Below are 15,062 nucleotides of genomic sequence, written 5' to 3' on the forward strand. Positions count from 1 at the left end.
GCCGAACCCGAAGCTATTAAACTGATTGAAACACGCATTTCCTTTATTATTATTTTCGTAATAACTCAGATTTGAAACAAAATTTCCACTTAATTTTTGCAATTTATATTTTCCTTCCCATAAGGATAATTTATGCTAAACTATGTTGAATTTGCCTCGGTAGTTCTTGAGAAGAAGATTTTTAAAAATGCACCCCCCTTTTTCTACAGTTTCAAGGTTTTCTCCGCTTTGAATACAGATCAAACTTTTATTTCTGCAATTTATATTCGCCCTCCCATAAGGATGATTTGTGCCAAATTTGGTTGAAATTGGATAAGCGGTTTTAGAGAAGAAGTTCAAAATGTAAAAAGTTTACAGACGGACAGACGGACGGACGGACAGACGGACGGACAGACGGACGACGGACAAAATGTGATCAGAATAGCTCACTTGAGCTTTCAGCTCAGGTGAGCTAATAAAAAGTTATTACTCAAGACATTATGTTTTGGTAAAGAATATTTTTAAACTAGTATTTGTGAGATTCAACAGTTTTGTATTATGCAAAAACAAGTGATCAAACTTCATGGTGTATTTTCGAGTACTAGATAACAATATGTATTCCTATTGTCATAATAAAAATTTAACATATACATGTTAAGAAAAAGCAGCTATGTAATGGTCATGAGAGTGCATTCAATTGTTTATAGATAGAGATAGCATTCATAGAAGAAGACTAATTTGAATATCATATATCTCCTTTTTGCTTATACAGTAAAACACGGTTATAACGAACACGCCTATAATGAATTAACGCTTATAGCGAAGTGATTTTTATTCCCCGTGACCTTATTAACATGATGTACATTTGACGGATATAATGAATTATGTTTATAACGAAGCGAAATCGCCAGTTCCTGGCACTTCGTTATAAGCGTGTTTTACTGTATAGTGCTCCAAGAATTTCTACTGGTTCATCTAGAAGCATACATAAGTAGAGTTTATTTACACATTAATAAGACATATTTTGTTCGAATCTTGGAAAATCAACTTAATCACTCACTGAGTAATTTCAATGGCAGACTCAAAAAATAAAATAAAAAAATTCTTTTGAACTGGAATATTTCTGTTGTTGTCAATGAAAATTATGATACCCAGACTGATATTCTATTAGCAAAAACTGTGAATGAAGCGATTTTAACAAATAGTACTAAAAATACCGCAATGTTATATGATTTTGGAATTGTGAAATGATAAAAAATTGGAGTGTACATAATACATGCACTACTTTTACTTAAAAATAAACATCTTAAGTGGTGCAATGAAATATAAAAAAAATATTTACCCGTGCGAGCATTGATTTATGAAAAATTAGACTCAAACAATCTTACTGCATGCTTAACAAATAACAAATTGCAATTTTGTTTTCTAAATTGCAATTGGATACAAAAAATACTCATAGAATATAGTGATTCAAAAACTTGAAGACAACAACAGCAACAACAACAACAAGATTGTGTTAATTTTGATTAATACATTAATATTGTGATTCCAAAAAATCTCATGCACAAAAACATCATCAACAACAAAAAACGTCAGTTTTATAATAAACTAAAAGTCTATTTCATGGCACCTTGCAAAAAAAAAGAATTCAGGAAACATTTTCATCACATTGGACTTCTTTTTCACTGTTGCTTTTCCTCCACTGGCCTCTTGCTATGACGTTTTCTATAGCCAAAAGAGAGGCTGCAATGATGGCAAAGGAGCCAGCCACTCTAATGGATGCTGACCAGGAGCCAGTAATGTCTTTGAGTACACCTATCAAGGACAAGAAAAATGCCATTAAAATTCATCTCAAAACATTTAAAATAGTCAAATTTCTGCGAACTTCTGAGGAAAATATCTCGTTCCTTCAGTTACTAGTATTAGGCATGGCAATGTTTATACATTTTCCCTGCTGGTTTAAAATTTAAATTGTGCTTTGTTATAACTTGTGACTTAATAACAACACTCAGAGTGTTATATATAACAACACAATTTCATAATTAACATTTTAAGAGTGACTCTTAAAATGTTAGTTGTTATATAGCTAGTTATATTGACAATTTAAGAATGGATTTTTAGGTTTTTTCTTAATCATGCAACTAAAATATTTTTATCTCAAGAATTATTTTCCTCCTTTAAAACAATTTTTAATAAAATACAATTTCAGTTATTCATCACAATTTTTTGAAAATATAAATGCAAACAAAACATAGTAATGCAAAGTAATGCCATGTAATGCCAGCATTACACTAGATTTTGGAAAGTAATGCATTACATTACCATTACTTGTAATGCTAATTTTGTGGCATTGCAATGCATTACCATTATATTTAGCATTACCCCAAGCCTGATTGTGAGTTACAAAGTTTGAATATTTCTTTCATTCATGTTAACTGTTGTAGAATTTAACTGTAGTCCTTTAACCCCCCAAAAAGGTCAAAATAAGCTTAATAAACATTTTAACACAATCAGAATCTGATAATCTGTCATAAACCTGCCATTTTTCATAGAGAAAATTTTTAAATTGTAATCTAGAGATGAATTAGTAATTTTTTTCAAAAAATACAAAAAATCTTACCTGAAAGCACTGGATTCATTAGCAAGGAGATTGAAACAACTAAACAATCGAAGCCCCAGGCACTTGACAATTGTTCTATCCCAACACAATCCACAAGTATGATCACAAATGTCCCGTTGAACCCTCCAGTGAAAATTCCAAATGCCATACACCAAGACAAAATGCTGATAAAATCCTTAAACATTGGAATAAGGAGGTATCCTACACCGTGAATTAAGATGTACAGGGTGAAAATCTCTTTTCTCCGTATGACGCATTTGTCATTGATAAACCCAGCGATTAAACGACCCACGACATCAACGCTGCCAAACGCAGGAATCAGAAACATGCTCTGATGGATTGTAAGGCCTTGCTCTCGCCCATAAGATGGGAGAATAATAAAAATAGAGTGATAGCTGTATATCAGAAAGAAAAAGCACAACATTAGCAAATTAAAATTTACACTTCTGAACAGGCTGAAATCTAAGTTTTGGAAAAATTTACAGCAAGTGACGAGCTTGTTTTTTTGTGCCTTGGGACTTGAGGGAGAAATCTCTTCTACAAGCATAACCTCCTTTGGAATATTTTGACTGGATAGAGAAATAGATGATATTGCAGTGATACTAGCCCCCAATGAACCACTCTCAGATGCTTTGTGGTGTCGTCTGTATGTAGGAGAAGACTGGCTATTGTACTCTGAATTAAAAAAAACTAAACTTTATTTATTTTACAACGATTGATAAACAAGTTCTACAACTTATATTAATATCTCTCGTTGGCACGGATGTTAGCGCGAGGGGGTCATTGGTGTGGGAAGAAGCCGGAGTGCCCGGAGAGAACCCACGTGTCCAAGCGGGCGACCACCATACCCTATCACATACCACCACTGTCGATCACGGGAATCGAACTCGGGTCGCAGCGGTGACAAGCGAGTGCATTGACCACTACGCTACTTGGACACTCTGAATTCTTTATCAGTTGTACTCTAACTTCATGGTCTACATTTAAGCCTCCAATCTGAGCATCCTTTGTATTTGAATCTTTATCTTCTGGTAATCCTTTTTCTGTCATTTCATGAGACCTGTGATGATTATCCATATTGTTCTCAAAGTTTTCATCTGGAAGCAGTTGCTCAGCCTCTTTCTGTACTAGTGGATACTTATGCGCTGGTCTAAGCAATAAAGCACATGGGCATATATGTCCCATGATTGCTCCTAAAATCAGCATACAACCCTTTAAACCATAGTTATCAATCAGAACCTGCATCAGAATCGGCACACATATACCACCCATTGCAGCCCCTGCCATGTTAATTCCATTTGCCATTCCTCTTCTTTTGTTGAATTGACGTGTACTGATGACAACACTTGGTGGAAAGCTGAGTCCAAAGCCAAAACCTACAACACAAGAGAGCCACCATGACACTCAAGCTATACAGACAATGCAGTAAAAATATTACATTCCACTGCTATGATAAGCTATACAACAGTGTATTGTAGAGGAGCAATTTCACAAATAGGATAATTATTCTAATTGCTGTAGATTGGGACCATGGTAAGATATAATGACCTACTTTTGGGTTTAAAGGGGCATGGTCACAATTTTGGTCAAAAAAGATTTTTTTGATTTTAATATTTAGAATGCTTCAGTAAGTCATTTTAAATAGGCAACCAAAATTTAAGTGTCCTTCGCTGAGTTATAAGCGAGTTACATTGCTATATAAACAAAGCATTTGTTTACATTTTGAATGCTAAAGTATAAATTCCAATTTTAGATGTAAAATGCATGTGTTAAACATTAGGATCTGTTTATTTATGCTTTTAAATGAATAAGAAAATAGACAAATCCGCTTGAAAAAGATTGTTACTGGTATATTGAACCTATTAAAACAAAAACAGGGCACAAGCCTTGTTTACATGATAAAGAATTGTGAGCTCTGTAGCTTGCTTGTAACTTAACAAACGACTCTCAAATTTCATTTGATCATTAGAAATGCATTCCTAAGGCATTGTAAATAATTAAAACAGAAAAATAGAATTTGACCAATATCGTGACCATGCCCCTTTAATCAGTGCGAGAAAGCAATTAAAAAATTAAAGTAAGTTTCTCTGAACAGCAGACACTGTCATGACATTTTTTTTCGAGGAACTGTTTGCTTAGCTAAATTTCGAACCCGATGTAATTAATATGCAAAATGATTGCACACGAGGGTGATATAACAGTTTTGGGAGGGCAATATAACCATTTTCTGTGAAATATAACTTTTTTCGGGAGGGCAATATAACTATTTCCGGTGGGATTCAGCAATTTTCAGGGCATAATAATAAAATTATCTTATTCGTGACATAACAAGATAACTTATTCATAAATGTTATATAATGACCTACTTTCGGGTTTAATCAATGCAAGAAGGCAATTGTTGATTTTTTAGGATATACTAGACATTAATATACATTACATACCTGGAAATTTTGTACCTTTAAGTAACTGAAAACTGATTAAACAAATATTCTAATATTTTTGAATTTTTTTAACTGTAACAGAATTTATCTCTCTTATCAGAGGTTTACTACCCTTAAAACACTAGCTTACCTGTGAGTACCCCATAAGTAAAGTACATGACTTCTATGGAAGGTGCAAAGGAACTGAGAACTAATCCTGAGCTTGTCAACAGACCTCCAACAAAAATAACTCTCTGGTGAGTATACCGATCGCATAACCAATTGGAAAAGGGACCTGAAGTGAAATATGTATATTTGTCAGATACATGTACAAATCTGGGGCTCTACAGAATTTGAATTAAAATCAAAATCTCGTTGTTGATTCCTGTGTATAGTGTCGACACCTACACTGGAGTCATTGAAATATTCATTAGGGACCCGGATTATTTTTCTTGGATTTTGTGGGTGATCATTTATTTAAGAGAGCTCTACAGGACTTCACTGATCAAAATCAACTAACACCCTGTGGACAACAAAACTGAATAGAATAAAATCTCTTTATCAAATTGTGCATCTAGTCTGGAATCATTAATATTTGTTTTGGCCCTTTTTCTTGGATTATGTTGGTACCTTTTATCACAAACAAATGTCCACAACAAATCAATAAACACAGTCTTTATTCATTCTATAAAGAAGCAATTTCATGAATTTATTAAAAAATTGGCAATCCACAAAAAATTTGACCACATAAATTTGATTGATTCAACTGTGTCTGTTAAGATTAATGATTTTGAATACTGTATAGCTGAAGAAGTGCCAGCTTTAAACAGCAACCAAATCATTTCTAGGTTTAGATCTTGAACTTACTGAGTGAGAGAAAGAAGAAGCCAGTGATGGACTGAATAACAGTCAGCTGACTTTTGGGAATCTGGTAAACCTTGCCAAACTCCAACAATAGGACCCCAAAGGATTTAATCCCTCCAATCACAAAAAGGGAGATAGTGGCAGTACCTGAAAACAGTGAACAAATGGAAGCAGTTTGTGTGACAATATTAATTAGAGATAATGTAGAGGGCCAAAAGAGCAATCAAATCTAATGTATTGAAGTTTTATTGAATAAAGTACTACAAGTTTGTTTAATATATGATGTATATATTAAATTACAAAAGAATTGTGGAACAAATTTAACTTCAGACTACATACAAGTTTCAACAGCTGTCTGAATCAGTAGGAGGGGGCCAGACATATAGATATCTGAGAGATTCCAGCTTTGGGCCATTAGATGTGACCTGTTCAATCAAAACTGTGGGTTCAACAAAGCCAATGATAGAAATACTGAATGAACGCTGAGTGATATTGTCAGAGATACAAACATTTATGTACTTACTGAATAAAATGACCCAGGCCCAGCCATGGTCCACTGGAACATCATAAACTAGGGGAGTGTCCTTGACCCCTGACTCTTGACCTTTGTCCAGGTTTTCATTGACTCCATGGACATGATTTTTCTCCTTTTGCATCCTACTATCAACAAGAGTTTCATAAATTACCAGACATAAATTCTAAACATACATAATCACAGATTATAAAGCTCACCAAGACGAGGCATCACCCTTATGAGGCATCACCTGTATGAGACCACCTTTATCATATTATATGAAAATCATACTTTATGATCTTGGATAGTCATGGATACTGTTTTGACACAATATCGTTTGTCATCTGCTAAAAAATTGTACGATAAACATATGTTCATTTCTTACGGTATTTTAAGATACAATGTTTATCAATACAATACATGTAATACAAAATACATTATTGCATCCTATCATACACACAATATATTATATAATACAATAAAATACTTTAATAAATAATGATGAAATATGATACTGTAACACATGATATGACATTGTATTGTGTTTTACATTATTGTATTTGATCGCATAATACAATATCATAATACATAATATATGATACAATATATTATTATATGATACAATATCATATCACATAATACATCACAATATTGTACATCATGAATTCATATTGTATAGTATATTAAATGATACTGTATTATATTTGATACATAATATGATATTGGATCATATGATACAATATAATTTGATTTTGTTTGTCATTTTCGCTCACACAATTATAAACCATTTGACCTGTAATATGCATGAATGCATCAAATAATTTAAACTTAATAAATTCTTAGAAGTAAACTACGTATCATTTATATTATTGTTAAATCAACTGTGCAAGCTATTATCTATAATGTGACCTGTTCTAAAAAACTAAACCTCCTCCAGCATCCGAAGCCTATGAGTCAGACTCAGCATCCATGCCTGTCAGGTGCATCAGTATCATAAGACACACCATCCATGCAAGTTTGGTGAAGTTAGGACCTGTAATAACTAAGATATATTTTTTAGCATCCTTGATAATGGAGATCCGAAGCTACCTCTGCGATTCATTTATATTATAGTTTAATCAACTATGCAAGTTTAAAATAGTACTGCTATTTATTAAAAATGTGACCTGTTCCAAAATACTTAACCTTATCCATCATCTGAAACCTATGACTCAGATTTAGCATTCAAGCCTGTCTGGTGAATCAATATCAAAAGATGCACCGTCGATGCAAGTTTGGTGAAGTTAAGACCAGTAGAAACTATGATATAATCATCAGAGGGCACCTGCTCCAAAAACTTTAACCAGATCTAAAAACTTTAACCTTCTTCAGCATCTGAAACCTATGACTCAGATTCAGCACTCAAGCCTGTCTGGTGAATCAATATCATAAGATGCACCGTCCATGCAAGTTTGGTGAAGTTAAGACCAGTAGAAACTATGATATAATCATCAGAGGGCACCTGCTCCAAAAACTTTAACCAGATCTAAAAACTTTAACCTTCTTCAGCATCTGAAACCTATGGCTCAGATTCAGCACTCAAGCCTGTCTGGTGCATCAGTATCATAAGACCCACCATCCATGCAAGTTTGGTGAAGTTAGGACCTGTAATAACTAAGATATATTTTTTAGCATCCTTGATAATGGAGATCCGAAGCTACCTCTGCGATTCATTTATATTATAGTTTAATCAACTATGCAAGTTTAAAATAGTACTGCTATTTATTAAAAATGTGACCTGTTCCAAAATACTTAACCTTATCCATCATCTGAAACCTATGACTCAGATTTAGCATTCAAGCCTGTCTGGTGAATCAATATCAAAAGATGCACCGTCGATGCAAGTTTGGTGAAGTTAAGACCAGTAGAAACTATGATATAATCATCAGAGGGCACCTGCTCCAAAAACTTTAACCAGATCTAAAAACTTTAACCTTCTTCAGCATCTGAAACCTATGACTCAGATTCAGCACTCAAGCCTGTCTGGTGAATCAATATCATAAGATGCACCGTCCATGCAAGTTTGGTGAAGTTAAGACCAGTAGAAACTATGATATAATCATCAGAGGGCACCTGCTCCAAAAACTTTAACCAGATCTAAAAACTTTAACCTTCTTCAGCATCTGAAACCTATGGCTCGGATTCAGCACTCAAGCCTGTCTGGTGCATCAGTATCATAAGACCCACCATCCATGCAAGTTTGGTGACGTTAGGACCAGTAACTTAGATATTGCTATCAAAGGGCACCTGCACCAAAAACTTTAACCTGCTCCAAAATCTGAAATTCAGGATTCAGGTTCAGATTCCAAGTCTTTCAAGTCCATAAGTAGGTCCAGATGCATCATCCATGCACGTTTGGTGAAGATAGGACAAGTAATAACTTAAATACAGGACCTGCAACAAAAACTATCACCAGGTCCAGACGCCGACGCCGGGGGTATAGCATAAGCTTCCCCTGACTTCGTCTCGGTGAGCTAAAAACCATACAGACTCCTGTGTAATCTATTAAGTTAAAAGTTAAGTATGCAGGTTATTACAAATAAACAAGAAGCACACAAACCTTCACAGTCATCTGAGTACCATAGCCTGTAGATAAACCTCAAATTTCAAAAACTTTGCAATTAAAGCTTCATTTTGGATGGTTGCAAACATTAAATCATAAAAGGGGGCAAGAGTTAAAGGAATCTTGGATTATCTATACCCAAGCTCCAGAGGCCAAAAATTGTAAACTTTTGGTAAAAAGGGACCTGCAGGCCTTTAAAAGTTTGTATCTGAAAATGTTGTGAGATTTGTTCACTATATGGCCATATTGGCCCCACCCAAGGGCCTGAAACTCTTACCCACAGGCCAGGAATATAACAATTCCGTTTTTGATAGAAGGCGGCATTTATATTATAATCATGCAATAGTTTTTCTTGAATTGAAGAAGATTTCTAAGATTCAATACATGTTCATAATATGGCCATATTGGACCCCCTAGGGTCTGAGCCCCTTACCCAGGGGCCATGAAATTCATAAATTTGGTAGTCAGAGGATTTCATAAACATTATAATCATGCATTTAGATGCTTTTTTTCAAATGTGTGGGAGTAGAGAAGATTTTTTTTTTAATTTGGCCATTTCTTCTGCATATTTGACCTACCCATAGGGCCCCAAGGTAAGGTCATAAATTTCAAAATTTAAATTCCTCTTAACCTTTCGATGCTTCAAACCAAAAATCATAACAAATGACCTTGTATTTTTCAAAAAGAAGTTAAAAATGTAAAATTGTTAACTGACGATGCACAACAACGGACAAAGATCAATGGCAATAGGTCACCTGAGGTGGCACGGGACAGTTTTTTTTATACAATTCATTGTAGCCAAGGGATGCATGTCTTCGGAACTTTGTAACTATAGACTTTCCTCAGTTCCCATTCAGCACAAATACCTTTAATTCACTCTTTCTAAGGCCAATCACCAATTTCCGAAGAAAATTATTAGTCAAAACCTGACATTTTGACCCTTTCATATTTTGTTAATTTTTCATGATTTTTCAGCTTTTTAGACCTCCCCCAGCTAATTCCTTGCAGAGGGTTGACCTTCCGTACCAAGTGCATGTTGCACTATCACATGTCAGAAACTTACCGGTGTATAGTTTACAATGTCCCATCCACCTACTTTTGTGTTATTTTACCTCCCGTCTGTAACTTGCAATTTCACTGTGTAAAGTCAACACAACAGTCATAGCCGCAGGTTTCGCATTTTACTTCTGATTCTCATGTACATGTACCTAACATATGGGGCCTACATATATTGCATATCAATTTCAACAAGAGACACCCCTCTAACTAATGATAATCATTAAAAATCATTTCATGAATTTTAGCAACACCCATAAGCCATCAAGTACAGTGCATGCGCAACTCTCAATTTTACAAAAATATTGACAGGTACGTGTACTTTATCCGAAACTGTCCCTTGCTACCTGAGTGACTCATGTGATTTTTTTTTTTTAAACTGAACTTTATTTATTTTACAACGATTGATGAGCAATTTTAAGTTCTACAACTTATATTAATATCTTTCGTTGGCACGGATGTTAGCGCGAAGGGGTCATTGGTGTGGGATTGGTGTGATTTAAAGAGTGTAACATAATATATATATGCACTTGCTTACAGACACAGGGCACAATCACTAATTCCAATACACAGTGTTTACTTAAAGGTCACAAAATATAGGTGACAAAGACATTTTAATGCATTTATGATTTATTTTTGTTGGTTCAGCTTTTGTCATCCCAGAAAGACACATGTAAAACAGTTGAAAATCAGATATCTTCATTTTTGACACAAAGAGGAGTGAAAGTAAATGTAACCTTTGAATTTTAATTGATGATTAAACCGCAATACAAATTTTATGAAAACTTTGGTTCAAATACATATTGCATCAAAGTTCAAAAATAAAACATGGTCTTTAAATTCTTTAACTTACCTGTCAAGATCTATCGCCTCTTTTGGGAGACAAGCAATCTGTTTACTTAAGAGAAAAATTACAGCAGGTAAGAATATTTCATGATCAATGACATTTAAAAAGATAATAATAAATAATCTTTTTATAAACATTTTATCATGGGACTTTCCGAAAAAATATCAGTGTTAAAAAGTATGGATTTCAAGCATAGATCATCCAAAGCAATAACATTTTACCCTGTATCACGTATTTTCAGATTCAATTTCCTCCTAGACTTTCAATCCATGGCATTCTTGGTTTGAACAAACTCTTCTGAATATCTAACCCTGTAAAATTGGAAAGTACATTTTAGTGTTTAAGGTCAAGATCTAGAAAATGAACTAAGGCTAAATACATAATGACACTATTATTGATTTGATACATCTTTTTACCTGTACATTTCAGATTTTAAGGAATTTTATGTAGAGTATGTAACATTTTCTTCAAAGCCTCTATAAAATGTTTATGTCTTATTTCACAATTAAAACTCTTTTATAATGTGCATAAACCAAATGTACTTCTTATAAGAAAAGAAAAGTTTGATACCTAATGAAATAAAAAACACTTCCTCTTCTGTCTGTCTGTCAGTCTCTCTCTCTCTCTCTCTCTCTCTCTCTCTCTCTCTCTCTCTCTCTCTCTTATTCAAAGATCAAATTATGATGTTTGTAATTATTATAATCCTTATGTTGATATCTCCAATCTACAGCATTTCTGTTTAATGAATATTTACCCAAGATAACAGAAATGCTCATTTGAACTTGACATATGACCTTGAAATTCAAATGACCTTGAAATTGAATGTTACCATACATATAAAGTCTATCTTGAAAGAAATTTTCAACCCTCAGCAATAACATGCCTTTGTGAGTTTCAATTGTTTACAAAATAAAAATAAATGCATTAGAGAACTCCAGTAACTCAAAAGGTCAAGGCCAAATATTTACCAAATCACTTCACTGTTAACACAAAATATTGATTATATTGTGTATATTATACTTGTGAAATCAATGCTATGCTGTAATCACAAATTTCTGGATACTGAGACTGTCAAGCTTCTGATTGTATGACACTTGTACATGTATGGGTTAACTTAATTCTAAATGGCTTTTCATTCACCTCAAGAGGAATAGAATAGGTAAAAGATAACCAGGGAAGTGAGGAGGAAATCCCAACTTAACACATGAAATTGCACACAAAACAAAATGTATCCACTTAAAGGGGCATATTCACGATTTTAGTCAACATATATTTCCTGTTTTTTATGTTTATGTGCAATGCTTTAATTAAGCATTCATGATAGCCAACCAAAATGTGGGTGTCAGTCATCAAGTTGTAGGCCAGATCCAGAGCTCACAATTCTTTGTTATGTAAACAAAGCTAAGGTCATGTTTTTGTTTTAAAATTTTGAATATTAGAAGAAAATTCCAGGTTTAGACTTAAAATGAATGTGATAAATGCTAGAGGAAATATTCATAAATATTCAAAATGAATAAGCAGATACAAAAATAAGCTTAAAAAAACTTTTACATGTAAATTGAACCAATGTAAACAAAAACATGGCACGAGCCTTGTCTAAAAACCAGTGAGCTGTAAGCTCTGTATCTTGGTTTTAACTTTACAACCAACCCTGACAAACTTTGGTTGATCATCAGAAATGCATCAATACTAAAGCATTGTAAACAATAAAAATAGAAAAATAAAATCTGACCAAAATCATGACCATGCGCCTTTAAAAGCGAGTGAAGCGAGCTCTTAAAACCTGTGTGGGTGGGAAAAATATCAAGCTAAACCTACAGATTCATCAAGAACATTTTTTTGTCTACATCCCATAATGCTCTCTAATGTTTTCTCCTGTGGTGCTATGCCAAAAATGGCTAACATTTAACTTGTAATTTATGGTGCCTTGAGGTTTTAATACAGTCACGTTTTGCAGACCGCACAAGCTTTGGTGAGACCCAAAAGACTTTTCACATGTTTACATTCCTTCGGCTTCGTATACTGAGTTAATTAAGATACGTAAACAAATGATTCTATATTTTAACGTATGAAATCACCGTGATCTCGCACTCAATTTCCCGCAATAAATTTAGAGATGATTCAAATATTTATAATGCGTGTACTAGCAATTTAAGTATAGACTGCGATACCTGCCTCAGATGATGTTTTTAATTTTTTTTTTTTTTTTTGATAGAGAGATTATATATATACTAGCAAGAGGCATACTTTACTGTCATATCGATCCAATTTTAAGCTAATTTTGCATGCATGAACAGTAAGTATATTAAGTAGGGAACATAAAAAAATAGGTCATTTTGAATTAAATAAAAGAACTAAGAGAAAAAACAGACAGTTGAAAAATCTATACAGATATTGCATATTGTCAAACCATTATGATTTATTTATTGAAATGTTCTCTCTCTCTCTCTCTCTCTCTCTCTCTCTCTCTCTCTCTCTCTCTCTCTCAAATTCTTTGATATTATTTGATAACTATTAAATATAAATAATAAGTTGACAATGATGCAAGGCATGTGTAATTCTTGCTGTGCTCACCACAATGGCAGCACTGTAAAACATAAATACATATATGCTATTTCAAATTCATTGTAATTTCTTAGAAAACCAATTCTCGTGCATGTGTTCAGACCCAGACTGATCTGGGGAGGGGGTGGGGGTCAGTTAAGAATAATCATGAGTATCCTGGCACTGTATTGGGGGGGGGGGGGGGGGGGCTTGGGGTTCCATTATTCTATTTTCAGTCACTTTACTGGAATTTGAATTGTTGAATTTTCCAGGAAGGAGAATTCAAACTATTCTTGTTCCTTAGCTGAGAAACAAATCAGCTTGGTATTAGAACTTTTATCTTCACCTGTGAAGGTATTTACATTTGCAAATATCTTTCCTGATATGAACCTATAGAAGAGCAAAACATTCATTAATCTGAGTGATTTATTTAACAGGTGAAGAGGTAAGATTTTTTTATGTCACAATGATCATCACACTTTCTTATGAACTACAGGTTGTAAATTAATGACTGCATGTTGCATGAATTATTACAGACATAGAAATATGTTTACGTTTATAATTCTGAAAAATTTGCTTTTATATTCTTAAATTGTTTGCTCAAGATATACATCTTATTGCATTAGAAGTGATTTAAAAATTGGGACAGACTATTACTCTACTGGTGTGTGATCAATTCTCCCCAAGTAACATTTCTCTTTGAACAGTGCATTAATTAAATTTTTCATATATACTTTTATGTGTTGATAAATTGAGGTAACAGTGCACTGCCAAGAAATGGCACTTGGTGAGAATTGGTTGTATGCTAGTTACCGGGTAGATCTCTATATATTATAACCAGGGCATCAATTAAAAAGCCTGTCTGATAGACCCGTGACAATATTCTAGAAACTGTTTGCATGGTGTTTATAAGCATCTTTACCTTTATAATAAACAAAACCAACATGTTCTGTTTCTTGAATCAACTGCCATCCTATAAAACAGTAGCCTAGCACAAATTGATCATCGATCGAATTCAAGTAAGATTTCGTCAGCTGTTTCAGACGCACCGACATGAGGTTGTCGCAAAATAGTTGCCACTTTACCATGGACTTCTCTTGAAGACTTTACAATAAAAAATTTATTACTTAAAATAATTCATATAAAGTGCATATTATCTAACGTTATAGCCATTAAATAATTCAATAAATAATTTATTAATATTTGGCATTTAACCGTAAACGTGATTCTAAACACGGTAAAACTAGGAGCCGATATCGGTTTTGGTTCCATGCAGGCCTATGGGCTACATTGCTCATATGAGTACCAACTTTGCTCAAGCTGTTAACTAGTTTTAATAAATAATTAACAACATATAACTGTATAAATCATCTAAAGCAAATTAATTTCACACCACTTAACTTAGCCTAAAATTTTCCCTCATATTACTAGTATACATTCAATCTTTTTTTAAAGAATTGTTCTAAAGTCACTCTTGATCGATTTTGAAAAGATCTAATAAATACTGACTTTGTTTTGTTTCTCAAGTTTGAAAAGTATTTTATTCATAATACATGTATATACATATATATTAAAGTATATACAGTGAACATGGATTCACTAAACAGCAGACAGTG

General features: G+C 33.6%; 1 pseudogene; it reads right to left on the minus strand.

Moving 5' to 3' along the window:
• Positions 1–553: 553 nt before the first annotated feature.
• Positions 554–14,624, minus strand: LOC128180795 (monocarboxylate transporter 12-like; annotated as a pseudogene).
• Between the last annotated feature and the right edge of the window lie 438 nt (positions 14,625–15,062).

The sequence above is a fragment of the Crassostrea angulata genome, chromosome 4 (genome assembly GCF_025612915.1).
Source record: "Crassostrea angulata isolate pt1a10 chromosome 4, ASM2561291v2, whole genome shotgun sequence".
Taxonomy (NCBI): Eukaryota; Metazoa; Mollusca; class Bivalvia; order Ostreida; family Ostreidae; genus Magallana; species Magallana angulata.